Source organism: Dama dama, chromosome 15, assembly GCF_033118175.1.
Source record: "Dama dama isolate Ldn47 chromosome 15, ASM3311817v1, whole genome shotgun sequence".
Classification (NCBI taxonomy): domain Eukaryota; kingdom Metazoa; phylum Chordata; class Mammalia; order Artiodactyla; family Cervidae; genus Dama; species Dama dama.
The window spans coordinates 4306846-4321410 of NC_083695.1; the positions used below are offsets into that span (position 1 = coordinate 4306846).

At 42.9% G+C, this 14565-nt stretch overlaps 1 long non-coding RNA gene across 9 annotated transcripts in view; it reads left to right on the forward strand.

Moving 5' to 3' along the window:
- LOC133069927 (uncharacterized) overlaps positions 1-10858 on the forward strand; it is a 48271-nt gene extending 37413 nt beyond the window's left edge. For 8 of the 9 annotated variants that reach the window (XR_009696016.1, XR_009696017.1, XR_009696021.1 and 5 more), the window contains one exon: positions 4105-10858. This is a non-coding gene — a long non-coding RNA (uncharacterized LOC133069927). Of the gene's footprint in view, positions 1-4085 lie in introns of all 9 variants that reach the window. The other variant, XR_009696020.1, reaches the window with a different exon arrangement.
- The last annotated feature ends 3707 nt before the right edge of the window (positions 10859-14565 follow it).

Below are 14565 nucleotides of genomic sequence, written 5' to 3' on the forward strand. Positions count from 1 at the left end.
GTCTTGTGGCCACTGCTGAATTTTCCAAATTTGCTGGCATTATGAGTGCAGCACTTCTACAGCATCATCTTTCAGGATTTGAAATAGCTTAACTGGAATTCCATCACCTCCACTAGCTTTGTTCATAGTGATGCTTTCTAAGGCCCACCTGACTTCACATTCCAGGATGTCTGGCTCTAGGTGAGTGATCACACCATTGTGATTATCTGGGTCGTGAAGATCTTTTTTGTACAGTTCTTCTGTGTATTCTTGCCACCTCTTCTTAATATCTTCTGCTTCTGTTAGGTCCATACCATTTCTGTCCTTTATCGAACCCATCTTTGTGTGAAATGTTCCCTTGGTATCTCTAATTTTCTTGAAGAGATCTCTAGTCTTTCCTATTCTGTTGTTTTCCTCTATTTCTTTGCAATGATCGCTGAGGAAGGCTTTTCTTATCTCTCCTGGCTATTCTTTGGAACTCTGCATTCAGATGGGAATATCTTTCCTTTTCTCCTTTGCTTTTCACTTCTCTTCTTTTCACAGCTATTTGTAAGGCCTTCTCAGACAACCATTTTGCCTTTTTGCATTTCTTTTCCATGGGGATGGTCTTGATCCCTGTCTCCTGTACAATGTCACGAACCTCTGTCCATAGTTCATCAGGCTCTCTGTCTATCAGATCTACTCCCTTAAATCTATTTCTCACTTCCACTGTATAGTCATAAGGGATTTGATTTAGTTCATACCTGAGTGGTCTAGTGGTTTTCCCTACTTTCTTCAACTTAAGTCTGAATTTGGCAATAAGGAGTTCATGATCTGAGCCACAGTCAGCTCCCGGTCTTGTTTTTGCTGACTGTATAGAGATTCTCCATCTTTGGCTGCAAAGAATATAATCAGTCTGATTTCGGTGTTGACCATCTGGTGATGTCCATGTGTAGAGTCTTCTCTTGTGTTGTTGGAAGAGGGTGTTTGCTATGACCAGTGCGTTCTCTTGGCAAAACTCTATTAGCCTTTGCCCTGCTTCATTCTGTACTCCAAGGCCAAAGTTGCCTGTTACTCCAGGTGTTTCTTGACTTCCTACTTTTGCATTCCAGTACTCTATAATGAGAAGGACATCTTTTTTGGGTGTTAGTTCTAAAAGGTCTTGTAAGTCTTCATAGAACCATTCAACTTCAGCTTCTTCAGCATTACTGGTTGGGGCATAGGCTTGGATTACCGTGATATTGAATGGTTTGCCTTGGAAATGAACAGAGATCATTCTGTCGTTTTTGAGATTGCATCCAAGTACTGCATTTCAGACTCTTTTGTTGACCATGATGGCTACTCCATTTCTTCTAAGGGATTCCTGCCCACAGTAGTAGATATAATGGTCATCTGAGCTAAATTTACCCATTCCATTCCATTCCATTTTAGTTTGCTGATTCCTAGAATGTTGACATTTACTCTTGCCATCTCCTGTTTGACCACTTCCAATTTGCCTTGATTCATGGACCTAACATTCCAGGTTCCTATGCAGTATTGCTCTTTACAGCATCGGACCTTGCTTCTATCACCAGTCACATCCACAACTGGGTATTGTTTTTGCTTTGGCTCCATGCCTTCATTCTTTCTGGAGTGATTTCTCCACTGATCTCCATTAGCATATTGGGCAGCTACCAACCTGGGGAGTTCCTCTTTCAGTATCCTATCAATTTGCCTTTTCCTACTGTTCATGGGGTTCTCAAGGCAAGAATTCTGAAGTGGTTTTCCATTACCTTGTCCAGCGGACCACAATCTGTCCGACCTCTCCACCATGACCCGACCGTCTTGGGTGGCCCCACACGGCATGGCTTAGTTTCATTGAGTCAGACAGGACTGTGGTCCTGTGATCAGATTGGCTAGTTTTCTGTGATTATGGTTTCAGTGTGTCTGCCCTCTGATGCCCTCTTGCAACACCTACCGTCTTACTTGGGTTTCTCTTACCTTGGATGTGGGATATCTCTTCACGGCTGCTCCAGCAAAGCGCAGCCGCTGCTCCTTACCTTGAATGAGGTGTATCTTCTCAGGGCCGCCCCTCCTGACCTTGAACGTGGAGTAGCTCCTCTCGGCCCTCCTGTGCCTGCACAGCAGCCGCTCCTTGGAGGTGTGGTTGCTCCTCTCGGCCGCTGCCCCTGACCTCGGGCGTGAGGAAGCTCCTCTTGGGCGTGGCCCCTGACCTCAGGTGTGTGGTAGCTCCTCTCGGTTAGACCACACTAAAGTGCTAATGGTGTGAGGTGAGATTCAGAGAGGATCATAAAGGATGACGCAGATTTGATTTTGGAAAGCAGAGAGAAGTGGATCTTTATGAATAATAACTCAGACATGAATGTGAGATAGGTGACAATTGAAAAGCTTAACCATTTTATAAAGCTGAGAGTTTATATTTGGGGTAATGGGAAATTAAATAGGATAGAAGGAGATGGTCATCAGTAGTCCAGGAAGTTGAGAACTGATGAACTGGACAATAAGATGCCCATCTCAATTTCAAGTACATTAGAAGATTTTAGGATATGGAATGGATTAGAGCAAGGAGAAGGGAGATCACCTTAGGTTTTTATAGAACTTTGGAATTTCATCTTAGATGTAGCCTTCAGTGGAATGCCTGTGCCCTTTGGCCCAGTAATTCCATTCTAAGACTTCTAGGAAGATATTCCAAACTGGGTGGTGTCTGAAGGACAGAGAACTGGATCATGGCAACATTTTGAAGTAACTTATTTTTCTTCATGAATTCCTGCTTCCTGGTACCTTTTTCCTCCAAATCCCAGTGAGTCCAGGGGATCTTCCTCCAGTCTGATAAAGTGTTTAGCAGTAGCATTAGTCGCTCAGTCATGTCCGACTCTTTGCTACCCCACGGACTGTAGCCCCCTAGGCTGCTCTGTCCATGGGAGTCTCCAGGCAAGATTACTGGAGTGGGTTGCCATCCCCTCCTCCAGGGGATCTTCCTGAGCCAGGGATCGAACCCAGATCGCCTGAATAGCAGGCAGATTCGTTACCATCTGAGCTACAGGGAAGTCCTGACAGAGTGTGTGGGTTCCCATGAGTTGGAGGATCTGGGATCCCTCGAAGTGGGCACTGATTCTTCTTATTCAGGGGTCTCTACAGAATCGAGGGAGCTCACAGATGAGTTTCTGTGGTTCTTGAATTTTCTTAAAATCTTATATAAGATTTTGAATTATGTTTATTTTGAAAACTCTGGAATGAGTTTCAGATCCTGAAAGATGTCTGTGACCCACCCAAATTAATAACAGTGCTTAAAGATGACTTTCCTGCAAGTCACCATCTTACCTCTTTAGAAGCTACTGAAACCAAGTAGAAAAAAGACAAGTGATTATGTGTTGAGCTATAGGAAATTGTCAAATCTTTTTTAGTCATTTTTGACATACAGAAACATCAGTGTCATATGATCTGACCTAATATATTCTTCAATAACATTTTTACACTTCTATAATGTAAAGATATGCACTTTAGGAATGTAGATTCTAGTTAAGCAGTTTGTGTTCAATTTTGTGTTTAACTGTACTTATTTAAAAATTACTTATGCAGTATTAGGAATATTGTTCCTGTGTCTTTAACATTTTTACTGTGGTAAAACAAGGGTAGGAAAATGGTAGAAAGAGAAATGAAAGATAGGGAAACCAAACAAGTATATGGTGTAGTACCAAAATAGCAAATCGATTCAGATTTTTGACTGACTACTTGCTGGTTAAGCTCTGCCCGCCTCTCTTTGATAATGAAAACTGTCAGGCCCTCTCTGGCTCAGGGACAACTGAACCCAGGCTTCCCGCATTGCAGGCAGATTCTTTACCAGCTGAGCCACAAGGGAAACCCAAGAATTCTGGAGTGGGTAGCCTATCCCTTCTCCAGCAGATATTCCCAACCCAGGAATAGAACCAGAGCCTTCTGCACTACAGGCGAATTCTTTACCAGCGGAGCTCTCAGGGAAGCCCCCAGGGACACAAGGCATGGTAACGAATCTGCTCTGTCTATTGTGTCTACCATGAGCATGAGAGGGCTGAGTGTTGTAACGCAGATCACTCATTTGCTGTTTCACTAATTATATTGATCTAATCATACTTTTCTTTGTTAACCAGAGCATTCCATTTCTTCTAGTGAGGTATTGTCAAGACAAACTATTAAATGAACCACTGACCATCCACCCTTGCCAGGCAACAGAAAAGAGAAAACACTTGCAGGAGTCATCTTACAACAGGAGGTCCTGGTAAGGAACAAGGAACTAACAAACTACCACCAACCAGGATTCTGGAGAGGTCAAAAAGAGATGGGAGACTCCAGTCCAGAGGTCCTACCAGCTTCTCAGGATCCTCCTTGCTGGAATCCATCTCAGCTGAGTGATGCGTGTGCCCCCAGGAAGGATCCCAATTCATAATGACTGGCAAGAGACAAACCAGAAACTAACCCAATGACCATAAAACCTGAGACTGTGATCCACGTGGCAGAGAAGTTCTCTCCGTTTCCCTCACCCTCCTGCCCTCCGCCCTGGCAGCCCTTCCCAATAAAGTCTCTCGCTTGGACAGCACTCCTCTCCTCGGACAATTCACTTCCAAGTGTCAGACAGGAACCCACTCTCAAGCCCTGGAAGGGATCCCCCTTCCTTCATCAAAACCACAATCCAGGAGAAAACATCTTCAAAATGCTATCTTGTAGAGAAGGAAATGGCACCCCCTCCAGTATTCTGGCCTCAGAAATCCCAGGGACAGAGGAGCTTGGTGGGCTACAGTCCCACAGCAGGGCATTTCTGAGGGGAGGAAACAATCCCAGGGAAGTTGAGATGCTCACCAAAGGCCCCAGAGCTTTTGATGGCACAGCTAGAACTATAGCTGAGGACTCCCAGCTGCCAGGCCTCTTGATGCTGGCCTCTCTCACCAGGTACATGTGTGGAGAACTAGAATCAAAAATATGCCTGAGTGCTTCCCTAGTGGCTCCGTGGTAAAGAATCTGCCTGCCAGTGCTGGAGATGCAGGTGTGATCCCTGGGATGGGAAGATCCCACATGCTATGGAGCCCGTGTGCCACAACTGCAGAGCCTGTGCGCCAGAGCCTGGAAGCCACAACGCCGAGCTGACACACTGCAACTACTGAAGCCCGTGAGCCTGTGCCCCACAGTGTGAGGAGCCACTGCAGTGAGAAGCCCGCACACCACTGGTTATGGCCCACGCTCACCCAAACTAGGGAAAAGCCCACACACGAAGACCAACACAGCCAAAAATAAATACAATCGTTTTCCTAAAAAATGCATATCTGGCAAAGAATCTGCACTCAAATTGTCCAAGAACGCTAGAGCAAACAAGTCCATTCATAACTGGTAAAGATTGAAATAGACACCTGGCCACGGAGGGTATACTGATAGTAAACTCTCCTACAGAAACATACTCAAGATACTGGTGGAACGCATGTACAGCCCCCTTTGGAAGACAGTCTGACAGATTTTTCAGTAACCACATGGGACAAGCACTGAATTCTATACCTGACAAGTGGTGGAAGCCAGGTATCTTACCATTGGAATGGGAAGTTACGGATAAACAAAAGGAAAGGTTACAAGATCCATGGAGACATCATCACAAATTACCTTCAACTGAATATGTAAGCTGGAATACATGTATATATTTCCAAATATTGTCAGCTGAGCATATTTAGCTCCTACATGTATGTTTTAAATATCATTCTCTAATGAAAAGGAACAGGAAATGTCCCTGGTGGTCCAGTGGTAAAGGATCTGCCTACCAATGCAGGGAACACAGGTTCAATCCCTGGTCCTAGAAGATTCCACATGCCCAGGGGCAACTAAGCCCCCGTACAACTATTGAAGTACTTGCATGCTCCAGAGCCCAAGTTCTGCAACCAGAGAAAGCGCTGCAATGAGAAGCCATGGCAAGGCAACTAGAGGGTAGCCTCTGCTCACTACAACTAGGCATCTAGCTACAAAGACCCAGCATCATCAAAAATAATTCAGTGTTTAAAAAAAAAGGACAGAAATTCTTTGAATAAATGACTGAGACTAGGGGCGAGACAGTAAATATATAAGCCAGGATAATCTTAAAGTATGAGAAAGTAAAGAAAGTAAAGACAACTGTCAAGCTGTCCAAACTGATAAAAATGAATGATTACACAGTTTTATCTGTATACACTAGCAAATAATAATCTGAAAAGGAATTTAAAAAAAAAAATTCCCTTTTGATAATGTCAACATTAATAAAATACTTTGCCACGGATGTAATGAGGATGACAAGACTGGCACACTGGAAATTATACATGATTGCTGAAAAATATCCTGAATACATGTACAGATATTCCATAGCGATGGAAAGACTTAAGATGGCAATACCTTGGAATGCATCTTCAATCTGAAATGAAGATTCAATATGAATTACAAAAGACTGAAAGGTCGTTGTTGAACCACAAAAGGCACCAGGATTCTTGGCCTCCAGAGGAGAAGAATTCAATCCTGGCCAGTTGATGCAGCTTGATTGCTCAGAGCTTTTGTGTTGCTTTGATTTGCCTGTGAGTGTGGGAGCCCTACCTGGGCACAGCGCCTTAGGGGCCATTGCCACTGAATCATGCCCTCCATGCAAGCGCATTCCAGCTGTATGACACTCAGCACGCAGGAGACTGGGAAAGCTATCTTCCTTGGAGGAAGGACAGGCATCCACAGAGAGTGTGTTTTCAGGCCTCTATTTGCAGCAAGTGTTTTGCTTCTCAGATGTCAGACCTGCAGGCCTGCCCCGAGGACCTCAATTCCAGAGTCAGGGCCGTGTGTCTCCCTGCACATTCCGAGCCTTGCAAACACATTCCTGGGTCAGAGCGATGCTGCCCATGAGGAAGAAGGCTGCAGGAGTGTGTCTGAGGGGGCCAGGTGCCATGCTAGGGTCACCTGGTCGAGGGCACCTTGCACATCCATTGGGCCCCAGGCGAGCAGTTATGGACTCGCCCCTTGCTTGAGATATCCCAAAGCAAGGAGCAATGCTATCTGTATCAGAAGGAGGAAAACAGCAATGGGATGGATTTTCAAGCAGTTGCTAGGTCACACTGTGTTAGGGCTCCCCAGGAGACATGTGAGAATTTTGGCCCCTAGGCCCGGTATCCAGGGGTGTGCACAGGGTGTTTTCCCCGCAGGACCCAAGAATGTTCAGACAGACCTAGGCTCAATAGCTGTTGCTAGGCTGTACTGCTTCAGGCACACCGAGAGAAGCAGGCACACTGTGGCCCCGAGGTCCGGTATGCCACATACGGGGTGTGTCCCCGAAGGAGCCAAGAATTTTCCTGACAGTCCTAGGCTCCCTAGAGCTCTCAGGTCTGCTCAGAGGACCGAAGTTCCAGAGGCAGGGTCGTGTATCTCCCCTTCCCCTTGCGATCCTTGCAAAGACATTCCAAGCTGATAGTGGTACTGCCCATGAAGAAGCAAGCAGTGGGAGTATGTTTGACATGACTGGGTGCCTTGATGGGCTCAGCTCCTCAAGGGGCCTTTCCTCTCAGAGTAGGCCCCATGTCCGCTTGGGGAGGGGGTTGGGCCCTCTTCCCTCCACACTGCCAAAGGGTGGAGCAAAGCTAGCTGTCAGAGGTAAGAAAGGAGCAATTGGATGGATTTTCAAGCTCTCGCTAGGCTGTACTGCTTCAAGGCCCACTCGAGCAAAACAGGCGCCCTGTGGCCCCTAGGTCGGGTATGCAGGTTCACACACAGGGTGTATTCCCATCAAAGCCAAGAATTTTCTGACAGACCTAGGCTCACTAGAGTTGTCCTACAGAGCAAAGGGGACGGAAGAGATGTGTGGAGGTGGGTCTGCCTTTCCCTGTGAGTGTGGGGCTACTCCCTATGGCCCCAAGTTCAGGGATAACTGCCACTAAGAAAGGAACTCCAAGAAGCGCTTTTCCAGGAGGCTGGGACAGGGAGTTTGCAGGTTGCAGGGGAAGGGAGCCTTCTTCGGGGAAGAAGAGGCAGCCACCCAGCGTGTGTTTGCAAGCCTCTTTGGAAGGCACAGTTTCACTGATAGAATTGAATTCCAGTTCTGCTCAGAGGACCAAAGTTTCAGAGGCAGGGCCATATATCTCCCCTTCCCTTTGCAATCCTTGCAAAGACATTCCTAGCTGATAGTGATACTGCCCATGAGGAAGTAAGCAGCAGAAGTGTGTCTGACATGATTGGGTGCCTTCCTGGGCTCAGCTCCTCAAGGGGCCTTTCCACTCAAAGTAGGCCCATTGCCTACTTGGGGAGAGGGTATGGAGGGCTTGCTTCTAAATGGTGAAAAGGTGGAGCAAAACTAGCTTTGTCAGAGGTATGTAAAGTGCAATTTAATGGATTTTCAAGCTGTTGCCAGGCAACACCGCTTCAGGGTCCCCTCTCCCAGAAGGAAACAGGCGCCCTGTGGCCCCTAGGTCTGGTATGCAGATTCACACACAGGATGTGTCCTCACAGGAGCCAAGAGTTTTCCTAACAGGCCTAGGCTTACTAGAGCTCTACTATAGAGCAAAGGGGATGGAACAGACGTGTGGATGTGACTCTGCCTTTACCTTTGACTGTGAGGCCCCTCCATAAGGCCCCGAAATTGCCCTCGCCCTTGCCCTAACCCTAACCCCAACATGACACCCTAACCCTAACCAACACCGTAACCCTATCCCAGACCCCCTAACCCTAACCTGACACCTTCACCCCTCAGCCCTCACCCTCACCCACACCCCTAACTTCTAACCCCTAAGCCACAAGGTAACCCACACCCTAATCCACACCCTTAACCTAACCCACACCCTCCCCCACACCCTACTCACACCCTCAACCCTAGACTTAACCTGCATCATCTTCCATTTCGGCACTTCTCATGCATCACAAAAGACAAGGGAGTCATATTTCAAACGTGGATCCAAGACCCATTAACCGCATAGCAGGAATATAAACACTGTGAACACATCATTTAAATCACTTGCACCACCAAATACCTCTCCACCACATATCCTATCAATAACAGTGGAACTCATGTATGTCATACATATTGTAACATAGCAATCTAATACCCAACAGTAATCTGGGTAATTATATACACAAGATATATTTAAACCAAAAATATTTAAACAAATTCCAGTTTTTATGATGTTTTCAATCCTCGCAAAAGTAGGATTAACAGCACGTTTTACCACTAGGATCCAAAGCATTGAGCAAAATTGCCAAGGTCCAGCCCTGGCAGGACCAGGAATACCCAAGGGATGAGTGGGGTCGGCGAGGAAGAAGACAGACAGACACACACACACAGACGTTGCATAGAAGAGGTAGCTTTTTTTTTTTTTAGGATAGCTCAGTTTTTATAGAATGAATGTTACCTACCCCTTAAGTCACCACATATTACATCAGATATTGGTTTGTGCTTCTGTCAATATTTTTTTCCCCATGTTTTTCCCCTAAGCATTCGTCTAGAACGTTTCCGATTACAGGGTTTATACTTAAATGTCCCGTACATAGTCTTCTTGCCTCAATGGCCTAACATTTTCACTCTAACAAAAACAATGTTTTACAAATCTCAGGTATAGTGTAAATTCTTTAGACAATAAAACAATACATGGGAAGGGTTACAGTAACATGTTTGACATTTCTGAAAATAGTACCATGAGGAAAACCTGATATTTTTCTTTACCTGAAACCACAAAATCTCATTTTACAACGATTAACTATTAAACAGCAAAAACACCTCTAAAGCAGCAAAACACCTCTATTAATAGTAAGATAATGGCAGTAAAGCTGGTTAATATAAATCTTCTATTAAAATCCTATATACCCCATTTTCTAATTTTACAAAAATACCCATAATATCCCATGTTGTTTAAAGAAAGGGAAGCAATGAACAAATAGCAGCAAGGAAATAGCAATAGTGAAAACCCTTTCAACCAAGGAGCAAGTAAACTAAAGCAGTATATCTACTTCTAAATCTAAATACCTCTACTCTTTTCTATTCTAGAATGTTATAATCTTTTAGGCAAGCAGCCAAACTATACCTGTGGCCCTTTCTTTTATGACTTGATGTTTATGGTCGTGTCCTGAGCCAGAGCAATCTTAAGCATTTCCAAAAAGGCTTGGACTTTTCCAGCGAGGCCTTATTACTATATATTATCATTTCCAAAAATTAATAGAAAGCCCAACAACAGTAAGACAGAAGGAAGAAAGAGACATACCGGGCCCCTGGGACAACCTCGAGGGGAAGAGCTGCCTTGCAGATTCCTTTCTCATCCCGTGACCTTGTCCCCGGGACAACCTCGAGGGGAAGAGCTGCCTTGCAGGTTCCTTTCTCGTCCCGCTGGCTCCAGAGGGGACATATCGGGCCCCCGGGGCAGCCCCATGTGAGGAAGAGCTGCCTTGCAGGTTCCTGTCTCGTCCCATGACCTTGTCATGGACTGGGTGCATCCCGGCGGCTCCCAACACAAAATGACAGTACAAATGTCATACTCATCATTGACAATGAAAATCTTAATTATGACCGTCAGAAAAAAGGTCAGGATGGTTGCTCTAACAGATTTTTCAGTGTTCCAGTACAAGTTCCACCCAAATCCATAAAGAAAGACATACGCATAGGAAACTACAAATTGAAAGCAAGTCTATTCAGATAAATATTGGACATCATCTGTATTAATGTTTAAGGCATAAACAACTTCAGACATTCTTCAAATTCACAGAATGACAATAAGAAAGTATGGCTACCCAGAATCCATTCAGTTTTATAAACTACCAATGAAGAACCTCACAAGGCATTTAAAAACAGATGAAAAAAAAAAAAGATGACCATTTCAAATGTCATTTTCAGTATTTAATAGCTTTGATCTATGAACAAGACTGTAAGACAGAAAATTAAACAAGTATGACCAAAATAAATGAAGTAAATCCTCAATAGGTATGAAAACATCCCATGGTAGAGAAATGAATTAACATAGTTATTAGGACTTTATTGCACAGACACACCTCCAGATTCGATGTGATCAGAATTAATATTTGGCAAAAAATACAAAAGCTGATTTTAACAGTCATATTATTTTTCTTTGTACCCCTAAAAAGAAAAACAAACTTGAAAAACAAAATCAAACTTGGAGACTCACATTTCCCAATGTCATATGTCAGTATACAAAGCAGCAGCATATAAAACTTTGTAATACTACCATTAACATATGCATTTAAACGAAATTGGATGAAATACCCCCCAATAAACACATACTTCTAGACTCAGTGTTTCACAAGGCAGATAACATTCAATTAATGAAATTGAGCTGGTAACAGGCAGGAAGGTCAGGCATCTCCAAAGGAAGGAAATAGGCTGCAAGTGCAGACGTCTATTTTTTATCTCTCTCTTAAGAGGCAGCAGGAAACAAGCTAGTGTTATCTTTTTTCCCCTTCTCTATACAAATTTAAAAAGAGGTTTTCTCTTAAAATTCCTTGTTGCTATAATGACACCTGGTTCCACCTGAACTTTTCTCAAACTTTGAGCTAACCAAGGCATTTTTCTTATGGAAATGTTTGCCTTAAGCTATGTTAGTGTAGTAGGTATTTACCCTAGACTCTCTCTTCAAATCGGTTCCACCTGAAGGCTCAGAACTGACTTGACAAACCAGTATGTTTTACTCATACCTTGTTCTCCTAATCTATGTTAATGAAGCTATATATTTGCTTGGAAATCTGCCTTTCTCCAAGATTCATGTCAATCGTTTTATGGCCCAGGATGACTCACCTGGTGCCACTGGTATCTCCATGTATCTTGTGGGTGAGGGGCCTGCTGCCATTCTCTGAGTTTTGAGACATTTCCTTTCTCTAATTTAGTAGACTGCTAGTAGCTACTATAACACCTGGCTAAAGACTAGCAGGGGGTACTCTTTCTGCCCCCTTCTGATGTCTATGTCAGAAGCTCTTTTATACTTTAATAAAACTTTCTGACACAAAAGCTCTGAGTGACCAAGCCTCGTCACTGGCCCCGGATTGAATTCGTCTCCTAAGGAGGCCAAGAATCCCAGCATCTTTTGTGGCTCGGCAACAACCTTTCAAAACAATGGTCTTTTCAAAAAAGGATGGTATGTGATGAGTATACACATGCATACGAATGAAATGGGACCTGTATCTCAAACCACATAAAAATAAATCTTCCCTCAACATAAATATAACACAATCAGCCGTTCATATGCATAGATTCTCCAACTATGAAGTCATACAAATATGGATGTAAATATCGCAATAAATTCCAAAGTTTAAACTTTTAAAAGTGGTGAATATTGACTTTCACCTGCTGGCACTTCTTTACACGTCATCTCCATTATATCAGCTATTACAAGGAATCATGTGCTGTGCTAAGTCACTTACACCGTGTCCAGCTCTTTGGGATCGTATGGACTAGGGCCCACCAGGCTCCTCCGTCCATGGGATTCTCCAGGCAAGGATACTGGAGTGCGTTGCCATGCTCTCCCCTTCAGGAGATCTTCCTGCTCCAGACATCGAACCCGTATCTCTTATGTCTCCTGCATTGGCAGATGGGTTCTTTACCACTAGCACCACCTGGGAAGCCCCAAGGCACATGAACATCAGTGGATTTGGGGATCCACGGGACATATACAGAACCATTCCTCAAAGAAAACTGAAGAATGACTTTAAAATCTCAAACAACACATGAGTATATGTGTTCACAACCTTGATGTAGCAAGGGTTTCCTTGCTCTGACAAGTGCCATGGACTGATGAAGGATTATGTGAAGAATACTTCAAAGTCTATTTGGCAAACACAGCCTAAGTTGGCTATATTTAGTCCTCAAATGAATGAGAATGTCATTAGTAGTGGTGGTTTCAAATAAGTAGCATGCTAAGCTGTTTACACTTATTGTGATTCGCCGTATACCATATCCACAAATTTCAGTAGCATTTGTGCAAAAATAATACATTTCTCAGTGGAAGAAATTCTACATGGACTGTTGGGATCAGAGCTCTAACTCAAACAGGCATACTTTTACTTTTAAAATGATCCTGCACGATAATCAAACAAAACACTGGATTAACACCTAAACAGTGTTTGAGCTCTGTACTAAATAATTTTAAAGCTAGTAGATGGAGTGAGCTGATGAGGAAGACTACGAACGAGTCATGTTCTTCAACTTGGTCAAACTGCTGATGGTCATACAAGTTAATGAAAAATTAAGCCTGTTGTCATTAAATCGGTTTAAAAGAAATAGAATAATAAAATGCATTAGTAAATCTGTTTTCTTAATAAACATTATATTATTTCTGTACAGCTTTTTTACTGGTATTAATAGAATACCTTAAATAATAATGTCACAGTGAAAAAGATTCACATTCTGTATCTATTCACATCTATAATTGATGCCATAGCTGTTTTATACTATTGCTTGAATGAATACAACTTATGTGACTTCACAAACTACAAACACTACTAACATAATAGGTATTAAAATACCTTGAGTGACATGAGCGTTAAGAATTAGTAGAGTTGCTCTCATGAATAATGATAGTATTATTCACTCTAGCCATGGTACTGGAATCTGTACATTAACACCCCTGCAAAAGAAACTGAAAGGATAGAATAATACTAAAGGAACTTCATAACTATAAATTTAATCCTACTGTAATCATTCAACATTGTATACTTTCTTTTAAACTAACTTTCATATTTCGTCTACTCTAACCTCTTTTGTGTTCACATTATGCTATACTTATTGCTAACAGTAAAACTACCACTGGAGCTCTAATTAATTTTTTTTTTACTTGCAATGCTTGTGATAAAACCAAAGGCCGATATCTACATCAAACAGGAGAAACATAAATGGAAACTAAACAATTTAATAACATTGCCGTGCTCCTATACAGTCAAACGGACATTCAAAAGGACATGATTTATCTGAGTGTTTATTTCAGAAAGTTAGAGTTGGATGACTGCAAATAAAACTAATAATATATTAATACATAATGTTAAAAATATACAGTTGGTCATTCTTTTTCCTATTCTACCACAGCTAACTGACTGGAAGTCAGTTTTAGTAACTACTACTAACATAAGACCCTCATCAATAAGTGAAGATATATAGGAAAATCCATAATATATCTAAAAAACATCAAAGATAAAGTGATTTAAAAAAATACAGTGATATCTTAGTTGGTATAAGAAACAGGATGACTATGAAAGCAAAGCCCACGATCATGTACAGGCCATGGAAGCCTGTGACTGTCACGTGTGTTGACTTCTCCTTCATCTGAGGTTGTAAAAAGTGCTTTGTAAAATCCTGAGGTTTGCAGCAGTTGTAACCTCCTGAAGAGACTGCAATAAAAATGTTTTCTAGAATATCCTGACGATTTCCATCTACCAGGCTATGGTGAACTCAAGCAATACATACTTCAGAGGACAGAAGACAGGCATGTTGGGAAGTGGGAATGACTTCTACTGCACTTAGGGAGAAAGGGCATGTTACTACTCAGCCTAGTACAAGTGTAGAAGCAACACCTCAGTGATTAAACCTTAAAGACTCTATAAAAATGATAACAACTGATAGGAATAAAGCTTCAGAAGTGCTTTCTCAGACCTCCCATCATAAGCACA